The 14235-nt window shown below is 43.9% G+C and overlaps 1 long non-coding RNA gene across 1 annotated transcript; it reads right to left on the bottom strand.

Annotated features, from left to right (window-relative positions):
* Nucleotides 1-381: 381 nt before the first annotated feature.
* On the bottom strand, nucleotides 382-6967 carry LOC128323081 (uncharacterized). Its single transcript, XR_008306167.1, has 3 exons — nucleotides 6932-6967; nucleotides 5446-5514; nucleotides 382-413 (listed from the first exon to the last, which is right to left on the bottom strand). It is a non-coding gene; the product is annotated as an uncharacterized LOC128323081 (long non-coding RNA).
* Between the last annotated feature and the right edge of the window lie 7268 nt (nucleotides 6968-14235).

Raw genomic sequence — 14235 nt, forward strand, 5'->3', positions numbered from 1 at the left:
TCAGAGTGCCTCTGCTAACTGAGCAAAGAGGCACCTTTAAAAAGTAGTGATTCTCTTGATCAAGCAGGGGGAGAGCAACTGGCCCTATCCATCCCCAGCACAGCATCTCTTCAGTGCTTGTTGCTGGTGTCTATCTTATGTTTCTTTCTTTTTAGACTGTGAGCCCTTTGGGGACAGGGAGCCATTTTATTTATTTATACACATGTAAACCACTTTGGCAACTTTTGTTGAAAAGCAGTATATACATATCCGTTTGCCTCTGAGCAGATGTTTGCAGTACCCTCTGCGTATGCAAAGTTAGCATATCGGAGAAACAGCTAGGAATACCCTTTCTGTGACATACTTGATTTCAGCTGCAGGGAGGTTTTTCCATTTTTACACCAGGGAAGCATGTACAGATGTTGCTGTCCTACCTGCATAATGAAAAAATGATACCATGAACTCTTTCTGTACATTTGAATTTGCCATTAAAAGGCAGTTAAAATGAGGAAAAGACTATAGGCACCTCCACTATATCTATTAGTGAATGTTAGAGATCTTCCTTCAGAGTGCCCCTGTCCGACACAGAGATTACAGTTTGCAGTGTAGGAAGCAGAACCAAGAACAAATCTGGGATAACCCTACATGACTTCACTGAAAGTTGTCCTGGAGGAAATAGCGTTATGTACACTTGTTCTTTGAAATGTGTTTGAACAATAGAGAAGGCACACCCTCCTCAATAATGTCTAGAAAAGCATCTAATGAAGTTCACTTATGTTCCTACGATCCCAGCATACACTTGTATAGCCCACAGCTCTTAACAGCATAAACATTCCAAGGAGTACAGCTTTGATGTATGGACAGGAAGGATTTTGTCCTCCAGAATGCTTTAATTTCAGAGTTGCCTCTGAAGATCCTGGAGCAAAACAAATACAGCCCTTCTATATCCTTAATCACATCAAAGACTCGATCAAAATCAGAGAACTGTGTTTATCCATTAAAAACAAAATTCACAGGGACAGCAAAATAATGAGGTCATTCTCACGACTGGGCGGGTGGGGCAGGCTGCAGAAGCCCAGCTTCCCCCACAGACGATCTCTGAGGACTGTCTGGGAATGTGTCATCCCAGCCCCTGGAAATCCCACAATGCACTGCGTGAGTATACAGTGCATTGTGGGCATCCCCCCCACCCCAGTGATGGGAGGGTGCCCATCAGTGCTTGATTACACAGCTTGAAAAAAAGGAGACACTTGGGTCATGGAAGTTGCATGACCATGACAATCTATTTCATGCGTTATATGGCATGCACAAGCAGCACATGACTTATGATGAGTGGAGTGGAGGGAAGGTAGAGGCCCATAATAAAATTAGGAAGCCCGATCACCTGTCTCCCCACAATTTTAGTCAAATCATGCTTTGAGGGGAGGGGTAGAGCACACATTTTGCATGCAGAAGGTCCCAGGTTCAATCCCTGCCATCTTCAGGTAGGGTTAGGAAAAGGCCCCTTAGAAAAGACCCTCTTAAACCTTAGCTGGGTGCTGCCACCATGGCTAAATCCGCTTCTGTGAGGGCATGCCCTCTCTCTTGCTGTTGCTCCCCTGCAACTAGTATTGAGAGGCATAGTGCCTCTGAGGCTGGAGGTGGCCCATAGCCACCAGACTAGTAGCCATTGATAAGCCTGTTCTCATTTTCTCCGGTGTACATGTTTTTTCCATTTAAAGTAGCAGCCCCAATCAGAATGATGGAGGGGTTTTAACTCCTCACCCTATACTTTCTCACCAAAAATTCCTTCTTCCAAAAGGCCGTTTGCTTCTGTGGCTTTGGCAGAGATCTTAGCAAAACAAGAATGAAGTTGGCAGACCTGCTTAAATTTCCAGGAGAACTTCCTTGGGGGATAGGGTGGCAACATAAACCAATCAGCTTAAGAGCCCCTGGTGGCGCAGTGGTAAAACTGCTGCCCTGTAACCAGAAGGTTACAAGTTCGATCCTGACCAGGGGCTCAAGGTTGACTCAGCCTTCCATCCCTCCGAGGTCGGTAAAATGAGTACCCAGAATGTTGGGGGCAATATGCTAAATCATTGTAAACCGCTTAGAGAGCTCCGGCTATAGAGCGGTATATAAATGTAAGTGCTATTGCTATTGCTATTGCTATTAAACCAAGACTCAACAATTCCCAGGCACCAGTTTGCCATAGTGCCTAGAAATTAAAGTGTGGTGCCTGAGCCAGGGCATTGAGAGGCACAACCAGGAGGAGGAATGAGCAAGCAAGGTAGGGGTGGATGGTTGCTCCTCCTCCTGGTCACATCAGTCTATCGCTTGCCTGAGCTAGATAGTCATGACTAGGACTAGGGAGGAGAGAGCAACCTGATCCAAATGGATGTGACCAGGAAGAAAAGTAACCAAACAAGGGAGTCCACCCTGCTGCATGCAGCAGAGGGCAGTCTGGCTCTTAAATTTTTGAGACTCCTAGAGCCAAAGAGAATTTGTTGAGGCCTGGCTTAAATAATTTAACCATAGAAATCCTCATAATCTCTATTTTACAGAAGTAGAACTTTTGTTTACACATTAGCCTGGGAAATGTCTATTGCCCGCAGTGCTGTACCATATTGGCCCAAACTAAAGATGACACTGAATTTAAGAAGACCCCCTTAAAGGGTATATGCTAAATACAGGTTATGCCTGAATTTACAAGAAAGGAATAGGACCCTGAATTTAAGATGACCTCCTGATTTCTAATATTTAAAAAACTTGGAAAAACCTAGTCTTGGATTCAAGTAAATACAACACTTTCCCTCCCTTCTTCCACCTGCTTGGTAAAGGTAAAGTGTGCCGTCGAGTCAGTGTCAACTCCTGGCGACCACAGAGCTCTGTGGTTTTCTTTGGTAAAATACAGGAGGGGTTTACCATTGCCATCCCCCGCACAGTGTGAGATGATGCCTTTCAGCATCTTCCTGTATCGCTGCTGCCCGATATAGGTGTTTTCCATAGTCTGGGAAACAGACCAGAGGGAATCCAAACCGGCAACCTCTGGCTTGCTAGTCAAGTCATTTCCCACTGCGCCTTTAGGTAGGTAGGTAGGTAGGTAGTATCCCTAACTCAGGGCTGCACAACTTCAGCCGTCCTCTAGATGCTGGAGTACCACTCCCTCCATCCCTGACTATCTATGTCTGGTGAAGATGACAGTTTACTCCAACAATAGCTGGACAGTCGACGACATGTAGCCCTGCCATAACTCATTGTTTAAAATAGTTATAACATGTATAGATTAAAAAAATTTTTTTAAAGATACCCAGAATGATGTAGTACGTAGTTAAAAATAGACAGCTTATTCAACATATCCCCTACCCACTAATTGGGAGACCTTCACAAAAAAAATCAAGACTTTATTTATTGGAACACTAAGCTGTTGACGCAGTTCCTTTGTTGTGTAGTTGTTATACTTAAGTCTTCAGAATGCTCCAAGAATAGAACCCAGTGGTGATGGCTGCCATTTCTTAAATGACTGATGGATCATTGTTTGATATGCTAGCCAAGAAAAGGCTGCCAAGCCTAATAAATCATTCATCCACACTTCCTCTGGTAAATTTCGTGTATACTATGTCTCAAGCCTGTCCACATTCATCTTTCTGAATCTTTGCTTTTGCCAATGTCTTTCAGTGGCCTAAGTTGGGAACTGCAAGATGCCATTTCTGCTACCTTGGTCCGGGAAAGCAAGATAAAAAAGGATGTGCTCTTTATCAAGCTCCCTCTTAGACCTGGTATACACAAGCAGCAGAATGAGGTGGTAAAATCTGGAGATGATATTGTGGGCTGAACCATTTCAGACTAATGATGGGGGGGTGCCATTTTTCAGGTTTCCCAAGCAGAGGTGCACCGAGGTAATTTTGGAGCCTGAATATTGTTGAATATTGTTTGAATATTGTTTCAAGTTAAACATCATCCCCCCATACACACACACACACCACACACACAGTCTTTTGAACACAAGGCTTCTCGAGGGCATAAAGAGCAACTGACCTTATGAGAACATAAGAATATAAAACAGGTATATTTACGCAAGTATGCATAAGCAGAAACATTTCAACATGCTACTTAACGTTTTCCCACCGCACACATTTGTTTCCCTGCTCCCATCTCTGTCTCTAAAGCGGAGGTCACGCTCGGCCACCTGGTATGGGTCACGATCACCCTCAGTCTTCTGGTGCGGTGTGGCAACCACACCACCTGGGACAGACTAAAGAGGATTTGGGTTCTCCCTGGGGTTGTGGAGGCCCTGGACTTCTGCCTGGAAGTCCAAGCATAAGAGTTCCTCTGCTCCCTAGTAAAAAATAAACTGCCTGTACTGAAAGTAATTGAAAATAAGAGCATCTGGGAGAGAGGTTCAAACAAGACCCACTCCTTGCTGGACTAGCTTTCTACTAATGGAGGCTGACTTTCTGCACAAAACTAAGGGCATGTTGTAACACAGCATTCACACAGTTGTACAAGAGTGCTCTTGTGTAGTTGCAAAAATGATGCAATTGCAGTTGCTCATTTGTATGGCTATTATTCCCCATGGGCATTCTATATAATTATTGCACTTGCACAGCTGTGTGAATGCAACAGATGCATATTGTTGCACAATATGTCAGCCAGTTAGTCATTTTATGCTGCAGGAGAGGAGAAGAGTCGAATATAATATTTCCATCTGCAGCTCTAAGTGATACTGTACATCCTGCTGTTTCAGAACTCTGTCACTTCATTCTGTAGACGAGATTATAGTGCTCCATTTAGCCTTACATTTTTGTTTTAAGTTGGGGGGGAGCGAAGGTTTATTTTAAACTATCTGCTTAGGTCAATCATGCACTAGCTACTAGGCACAGAACACACACGTGAAATAAGATCTCTGCCCAAACGCAGAGAACAAAGCAAAGCAAAAGCAGAACAGGAAACAACCAACCATGAAAGTGAAGGATAGAATTTTAGAAAGGAGCAAGAAGGATGGGATACAAATAAGGTATAAACAGGGTTCAGAAGACATAGGAAAGCTGTGGTAGTCTAGGAAAGACATTGTGGAAGAAATAGGTTTGGAAAAGGTTTCTGGAGGAGAGGAGAACAAGATATGGAGAAAGATGGGGCAAAGGAGATCAACTGTCTGGTCTTCTTGCAGATTCTGTTCATGATTTCTCTGCTGCTTAAATAGGTTGTTGTTTCACGGTGTGTTATTTGGCTGCTTCCTTTTATGGTATTTCTTCTTTTAATTGTGGTGTGCCACCTTGAGGGCCCTTTTTTGGGTGGAAAAGCAGTGTATACATTTTTTCATTACTTATTAAGCAACATGAAAGAAAGCATGACAGTGGAAGGAGAAGGGAAAAAAAACACAGAGGTGCCTTCTAATGAGGCTGGGTGGGGCAGGCGCCTCAGTCAGCATAGTCCCTGGCAGCTGCCTGTGCCAGCTTGCCACTTCCTTGAACTCCCTAACCTTACTCAGTGATAGTATTCCAGCTGCCGCTGCCATCCTCCTCATCCCGCTATTACTTCAGGCATTTTCAGAAGCTGAAAAGGGATGAGAAGGAAGTATAGAGCAAGATAATGCCAAGAACTCTATTCCCCTCTATTCAGCAATACCAAAAACTCTGTTCCCCTTTCCCACACCTCCTTCTGCCCGCAGTCTTTTGCAATTGTCTGAAGCAGAAGTGGGAGGAAGATAAAGGTGTCTGTGATATCCCTGCCAGCACACCAATGAGTAATGAGAAAGAGACCTCCAGGGGAAAGAGTGGCACGCTTGGCACACCTTTGGGGATGTGATGGGAAAAGCCAAGGTAGGAGATGGGGGAAAGTGGCACAAACTGTGCTCTGTGGGAAATGGAAGTGCAAGGCCAGGGTGAGTGGCTGCTTGCCCTGCACTGCCTTAGGTGCTGGGGGGATTAGGCCACCTCTGAAACCATATGAATATGCGTGATTACACGTGAGTGTTTGTGGAATATAGAAAGCAGAGAATAGCTCTTTCCTGTTCTGGAACTCTTTCCCACAAGGTTTCCACAAGGTATTTCCACTCAGGAAAGTGGTGGTTCACCTATACAAGGTGAGGACAAAGGGAAGAATGTTAATTTTTTCTCCTTTCTTTGGACCCATCTTCTCAACCCTCCAAATCTTGATTTGTGCAGAGAATACAGTTTTAGTTACTTATTTAGTATATTTATATACCGCAATCCAGCTACACGTCCCTGTCCCCTTTACCAAGCCTGACTGGGCTTATCGGGTCTGGCCTCAGAGCAGGGACAGGGAAGGGGGTTGAGCATCACCCTGTGCCTCCTGCATCCCAGGCTGCTTGTTCCTTGTGTCTGCCCCTCTCCAGGGTCCCTTGACACTCTCCACCAGCCAGCCTCTCATCCCTGGCCGGCTCCTTATATGCCTCTTCATGGACTATGCATCGCCCGTCCCCAATTACAGGGCCAAAACCCTCTTTATTCCCTGTAATTGTCTACCCTTTACAGCTGCTGCCAATGCCTCTCCCCCTTCTCCCTCCTCCTGCTCAGACCCCCTCCCTTCGGGGAGCGTGCTGCTGATGTTATCCTCCTGTGCCTCCCCTTTGGCCCTTTCAGGGCTCTGACCCTCCTCCACTGGAGCTGGGTCACTGCCCATTGGCAGTCTTTCCTCTGCTTCTTCCCAGCCGCCATCTGTCCCTGTTGCCTCGGACCCCCTCACCACTCCGTCCTTGGAGGTAAGGACAGCTGGCCTTGCCGGACAACCACCCAAAACTCATATCTCTGGGCAGCTAACAATGAAACAACACAAATTAAAGCAAAATTTAAAAAAAAAATTAAAAACAATAATGGATTCTATATGTCTAATTAAAAGCCTGGATGAATAAATTAACAGCCCCTTTAAAAGCTGTCTGAGATGGGGAGGCTCTTATCTGGCCAGGAAGTGCATTCCAAAGCCTCAGGGTGGCAATGGAGAAGGCCCGTACCTGAGCAGCCACCAGACGAGCTGGCAAATGCAGATGGTCCTCCTCAGATGATCTCAGTAGTCGGCAGGGCTCATAACAGAGAAAACGTTCTCTTAAATTTCATGCTTTCTTACTTGAAAGTGGAAGGATGGAAAGATAAAACAAGGTCTAGATGTTTGAAAAGCATTAGGAAATTATTGTGGATGTGTGATTTCATAAGAGGTTTCCTGAAACAGTTGCAAGGCCAGACAAGCGAAGAAGGAAGGAAGTTGCAGTTGTGTAGCCAAGTGATGGCCAGGACAAGGAGAAAGACTTTGCAATGGAGGCAGAGAGGAAAGGGTGCTTTCCCAGAAGAATTACTCTCTCATGTGTAAGCTTTGCTCCTGGAAAATGTACATTGCTCCTGCTGCTGTAGATATAACAGACTGTTCCAGGAAAGGAAGTCAAGCTAAGTGGGTTTTTTTTGTTCTTACACTTGACACGTAACTATCATTTTTCATTATGCTTTCATTATGCTCTTTCATTATGCTCCGTAACTATGGTTTTGCCCAAGAAAGCACTTAAGAAAAGGTACAAGAATACTTTTTGGACTGGGGCCCATGCTTCTTTAGGAGGTTTTACCATATTTACACAAATGTCATTTGTTATATCCTTTACTCTGGGCTTCTCTATACAAAGGTATAGTTCTTCAAAAGTTCCCAAAAGGTTCCTTATTCCAACCAGCAATATGGTAGTGGTTGGACTGTGTAGTGGTTAAAGTGTCCATGTGGGAGACCCCGATTCAAAATTCTACTCATCCATGAAGCTCACTGTATGGCCTAAGGCCAGTCACACTCATTCAGTTTAACTACCTTGCGGGGATGTTGTGAGTGGAAAACAGCAAGGAGATCATGTGTGTCACTCTGAACTCCTTGGAGGTCATACAAACGTTTTGCAGCTTCTGGAGGTTGCATAAAAAATGAAATGTAAGATCTCCAAAACAGGGTATAAGCTCCCCCACTCCATTTTAAACTTGGTAATCCTGCTACTTGAGCAAAGAGACACCTTTTAAAGTGGCGATTCTCTTATATTTAGCAGGGGGTGGCCCTATCCAACCGCAACACAGTGGCTGTTGCTGGTGTCTGCCTTATATTTCTTTTTAGAATGTGAGCTCTTTGGGGACAGGGGACCATCTTATTTATGTATTATTTATTTTTCTATGTAAACCTCTTTGAGAAATTTGGATGAAGAGTGGTATATGGGTGGTTTATTTGGATGAAAAGTTGTAAGAGCCCCTGGTGGCGCAGTGGTAAAACTGCTGCCCTGTAGCCAGAAGGTTACAAGTTCGATCCTGACCAGGGGCTCAAGGTTGACTCAGCCTTTCATCCCTCCGAGGTTGGTAAAATAAGTACCCAGAATGTTGGGGGGCAATATGCTAAATCATTGTAAACCGCTTAGAGAGCTCCGGCTATAAAGCGGTATATAAATGTAAGTGCTATATAAATATCCATGGTAGTAGTAGTAGTAACATATTTTATACAATAATGCCACTAATGCCAGTTTCCTATCAGCACTAAATGGCATTACTTTTCTTGTTCTGTTGTAAGCTGATGAGTATACAGTACAGTACAGTAATTGCCTGTACTAGAAATGATATTCTTCTACAGTTTGCCCCACTTCAAAGGAAATCTAGCCTGCCAGACACCTGTGGAAGTGAGCTAATATCTTCAGTTGTATTTGTATTTTTACACGGTGAGATATCAAAATACAACAGAAACCTTGTTCTCATGACATATGAACATACAGTACACCATCACTGATTGAATGTGTTTTCATCCTACTCTTTCTCCAAGGAACTCAGGGCAGCAAATAGGGATGTGCAAATTGAGTTGAATTTGAATAGATTTGACTTAAATCTGGGTGATCTGAGTGATTCAAATTTGAATTGAATCACTCCTTAAAAGGGCAATTCAATTTGTATCAAATTTTCAAAAATTGATTTGAATTTGATTTGATAGTTGTGTGGCACCTTTAAAAAAAAAATGCAGCCCCCCTGGTTGGTTAAAAAAGGTGCCAAACCAAGGTTGAATCAATTCAAATTTGAATTGAATACTTGGACCAGATTATTTATTTATTTATTTATTATTTATTTATTTACACAGTCAGACAGGTGTTATTGACTAGTTTGTTTTATCCAGACATCGAGTCCTTCCCATTGACCTGGGATGCCAGAATTTTATTGTCAATGTTGTTGCTGTTGTTCTAGATATCGTCGCAGAATATAGGCTGTTCCCAGTAAAGTTGCTTTTTGTAATTGGCTAATGGTGATTTCTGTGGCCCCTATGGTGTTGAGGTGCTCTTCAAGGTCTTTTGGAACTGCACTCAGGGTGCCAATTACCACTGGGATTATTTTGGTCTTTTTCTGCCACAGCCTTTCCATTTCAGTTTGTAGATCTTTGTATTTTGTTATTTTTTCTAATTATTATTATTATTTCTTGTTTACACAGTCAGACAGGTGTTATTGACTGTTTTGTTTTATCCAGACATTGAGTCCTTCCCAAGGACCTGGGATGGCTGAATTTTATTGTCGGTTGTTATAGATATTGTCGCAGAATATAGGCTGTTCCCAGTAAAGCTGCTTTTTGTAATTGGCTGATGGTGATTTCTGTGGCCCCTATGGTGTTGAGGTGCTCTTCAAGGTCTTTTGGAACTGCACCCAGGGCACCAATTACCACGGGGATTATTTTGGTCATCTTCTGCCACAGCCTTTCAATTTTAATTTGTAGATCTTTGTATTTGGTGATTTTTTTCTATTTCTTTTTCTTCTATTCTGCTATCCCCTGGTATTGCTATGTCGATTATTTTCACTTGTTTTTCTTTCTTCTCGACTACAGTTATATCTGGTGTATTGTGTGGCAGATGTTTGTCTGTTTGTAGTCGGAAGTCCCATAATATTTTTACATCTTCATTTTCTTCAACTTTTTCAATTTGATGGTCCCACCAATTTTTGGCTACAGGTAGCTTGTATTTTTTGCAGATGTTCCAGTGTATCATCCCTGCTACCTTGTCATGCCTTTGTTTGTAGTCAGTCTGTGCGATCTTTTTACAACTGCTGATTAGGTGGTCCACTGTTTCATCTGCTTCTTTACAAAGGCGGCACTTGCTAATTATTATTATTTTTATTTATTTATTTATTTATTTATTCAATTTCTATACCGCCCTTCCAAAAATGGCTCAGGGCGGTTTACACAGAGAAATAATAAATAAATAAGATGGCTCCCTGTCCCCAAAGGGCTCACATTCTAAAAAAACCACAAGGAAGACACCAGCAACAGTCACTGGAGGTACTGTGCTGGGGGTGGATAGGGCCAGTTACTCTCCCTCTGCTAAATAAAGAGAATCACCACGGTAAAAGGTGCCTCTTTGCCCAGTTAGCAGGAGATTTGTACTCGATTCTAATTTGAAAGGAATTTTTGGAATTTGATTTGAATTTGAAACAAATTGAAAAATTCATTTCGTGCACACTCTAGTAGCATACATAGTTATCCCCCCTCCCCTTAACTATTTTATCCTCATAACAATGCTGAACATTTTGTTTGATCAGAATTTGAGCCTAGGTCTCTCCAGCCCCAGGCTAACTATTACATCACCCTGGCTGTGTCCAGTGCAGATACCAAGTAGATATTCAATTGAATGTGTGAAGATTGGGGATGCGGCCTGCTGCCATGATCCTGCTCTTGCCTGTACATGTGTTCCTTCACCATGGAAGGAACAGAACTGGAGACTGTAGGAGAACTCTCCGGCTAGGCTTGCTTATATTCAGAGGCCTCACCGTTCCATCAGATTCAAAGCTTTATTGATCAATGGTACTAGGCAGGCATCAGGCACGAGGTGAAAGAGCTCCACAAAATGGTGGTTACAGATTATATACCAAAGGCTTATCATTTATGCAAATACAAAGGCCCGAAATGTGCACTCATACTTTGTACATCTCTAGACCAGCATTGACCAATCACTCGAGGGGTGTTGCTATAATGGAGTGGATGGGTTCAAAGAACCCGGGCCCTGCCAGCTCCTGAGGGGCCCCCAGCTCCACCCCTTCCTATTTTCTCCATTATCTCCCTCACCTCAAGGGGCTGCCGGGGAGAGGAGTGAGCACGGGCCCCCTCTCCCCTAGCTACACCGTGGTACATTAGACTAGATACATTTCTATAGCTACTGCACATGTCCAACCTCCAAGCCACAGAGGGGCTATTGTTTATTGTTTTGCACTCACGGCATCTTGCCCAAATACCACAGGCAGGGAGTAAAACTGTAGTTCATTTCTCCATCTTGGATTTCGCTCTTCCGTCTTAGACTCAGCAAGCCCTTTCTCACAAGCAGTGAGAAAGGGCTACAGGGTTTGTGGGGAGGAAGCCCTAAAGAGCTTACCTCCCTGCAGACTATCATTCTGCCTGCCTGCCTGGGCAGGCAGATTGCCCGCCCAGATGGGCACCAGCTGCTGCCGGCTGCTCCAAGGGTCAGGGTGCCGGGACATGTCACCTTGCATTGCCCTGCCCCAGAGCTCCAATAATGCACCATGCAAGTGTGTGGTGCATTATGGGGCCCCACTCCCCAAGTCTGCTAGCTGCAGCTGCTTGCAGCCATGGTTGACAGATGATCCAGAAAACGAGGTTAAGGGAGTGGTTGCTCCCTTATTCCCCTTTTAAAGGGAGGCTTCATAGGCGGGTTTGCCACCATGGTGTTGCCAGGAGCGGCCTGATCCTGGCGGTACACACGCACATGCAAAACCGGGCTGGGTTCCCTTAGCCCGGTTTTGCACATGCGTGTGGATAGCATGTGCACATATGCACAAGTCCTGGCCTCTCGTTTTCACTGCCCCACCAGCCACTCCACCGTTCCTAGTACCCCTTTTATAGTCTCTCCCTACTGCCCTTGTTTGCTGCTCCTACTATATAGTCAAAGGAGTCATTTGTCACTGAATTTATTTATCAGAGTTTGCACAATATGCAGCCTGCAACTGTATTTTTGCAAAGTGGCTTGCTACAAAATTAAGTATAAATCATGTTAGTGGAAAGTGTGAGGAATTTTGCAGCCAATGGAAAACCTGTGTGGAATTTCATGAATGTATTCTTGCTCCAAAATGCAGCTTCCTTCCCTGATAAGACTAATACTCCTCAGAATACCTCAGTTCTAAGGAAATAAGATATGTAATACAAGAATTTGGACTTTCTCCCTTGAATAAACAGTGGCATTGAAACCTGCATAATATTTTTTTCATAAACTCCCAAGTCCTTGATGCTAAAAACACAGCTTGACATTCAGAACTCCAATGCTTTGCTATCTAAAATGGGAGAAGGAAACTTCTAGCTGAATTCCGATATTTCCAAAGCATAACACACAGAGAAAATGATATTGCATTACTACAGATCTGTGACCCGGTTTCGTACATTCCAGTATTTGTGAACACATCCAGAATGGGATACTTTGCAACATTCTTCTTTTGTCACTAAGGATGGATGGTTCCTGTCTCCTTGAAACATATTCTTTAAGAATGCAGAATGTCTCATTTGATTTTAATACCTCTTGTTCTGAACACACATGCATATCTTTAAATTGAACCAAGGGAAGGAGGAGAGGTCTCTCATCGGCTACTAGTCGGAGGCCTATAGACCACCTCCAGCCTCAGAGGCAGGATGCCTCTGAGTACCAGTTGCAGGGGAGTAAAAGCAGGAGAGAGAGGGCATGCCCTCAATTCCTGCCTGTGGCTTCCGGCAGCATCTGGTGGGCCACTGTGCAAAACAGGGTGCTGGACTAGATGGGCCTTGGGCCTGATCCAGCAGGGCTGTTCTTATGTTCTTACGAAGGGCTGCCATTTGGTGGTGCTCCACTTCAGGCAGCAAAATGTTATCAGCCAGCTTCCCAAGTCTTAGACCTGTGGTCTTCCAGATGTTGATGAACTACAACTCCCTTTATTCCCAGCTACAATTTACTGTTCTTGGGGATGATGGGAATTGTAGTTCAGCTGCATCTGGAAGACCACAGGTTGGGAGTCTCTGTCCTAGTCTCTTTCAGTGGATGCTGTATTCACATTGCATTCTTTCATAAGGCATAAGCCCTATTTTGACATTTCATTGTATGACTATACAGATGATACATGTTTTTGTATAAATGACTGTGCCTGTGTTCATTTAAAAAGTGAACCTGGGTACAAGCTCCACAAATGCATGCTACAACTTAACATGTAACTAGACCTGTGTACCAACCTGAACCTATGTCACTCATTGTACAAGTGTTGAACATAATGTGTGGCTAGAGCAACAGTGTTTGTAGCCCTCTTCACACAGTTGCCTATTGCAAAACTTAGTGCTGATTTTGTAGTAGGCAGCTGCCTGTTAATTTTCAAGACGTAGTGCTGTCTCAGAAATTAGTAAACAGCTGAACACCTTGAACGATGTCATGCTGAGAAGAACACAGCATTAAGCATGTGATTGAAACATTACATTAAGCATGTTCTGTAGAGGATCCACTCTGGACTGGGATTTGGTGTGTGTGGAGGGCTTCAGCCCTTTGTTTCCACCATGGTCCTGATCTGGATCAGCCTACCGTGGCTACTACAACTTGCCCCAGGAGAGAAGCTCCCATTGGTGCTTCTAGTTTAAAAGACATGGGCATCCACTTCATTTGTCCAGTTATTAGAAGATGAATAGAGAACTGGTAATTAGTTTCATTCTATAGTTTTTCTACTGATACCATCCATAAAAAAACATTTTAGCGTGCTGTCAAGTATGTCTTCTAGAGCATTTCCAGACGCAGCTTTTACCTCGCTTCTCCTCCGGAATGAAGGTGTGCATTCACATATCAGCCAGATCTACCCTGAAGTCCCTGTGAGCTATCAGGGAGCACTTCACACACAATATGGATAAAAAAATCCATACAGATGTCAGGAGAGTTCTTTTCAGGAAGTGTGATAGCAACTGCTTTCGAAAGGGAACTTCTGTTTCCTTGTGCTATGAAGCCACCAAATTATATAGACAATCACTGCTTGTTAACTGTGAGCTTTTGATGAATTGTGGGTTATGGGTGTGCACGGACCTCATGCAATGGTTCAGTCCAAATTCAGACTGAACTGCCGCTCTGCAAACCGGTTTGTTGACTGACTGGCTGGTCTGGTCAAACCAATGAACAACCTCAAACAGGTTGGGAGTGGTTTGCACTTGACTCACTTGAACTGCCCTGTTCATGGTGGACCAGTTTGACCACAAACCAGTCCGCGCACACCTAGTTTGGGTATGCCCCAGGCAGAAAACACTCACGCTCTTAAAAGCCCAAGTTTGGGTATGCAT

This window comes from Hemicordylus capensis, chromosome 4 (genome assembly GCF_027244095.1).
Source record: "Hemicordylus capensis ecotype Gifberg chromosome 4, rHemCap1.1.pri, whole genome shotgun sequence".
Taxonomy (NCBI): Eukaryota; Metazoa; Chordata; class Lepidosauria; order Squamata; family Cordylidae; genus Hemicordylus; species Hemicordylus capensis.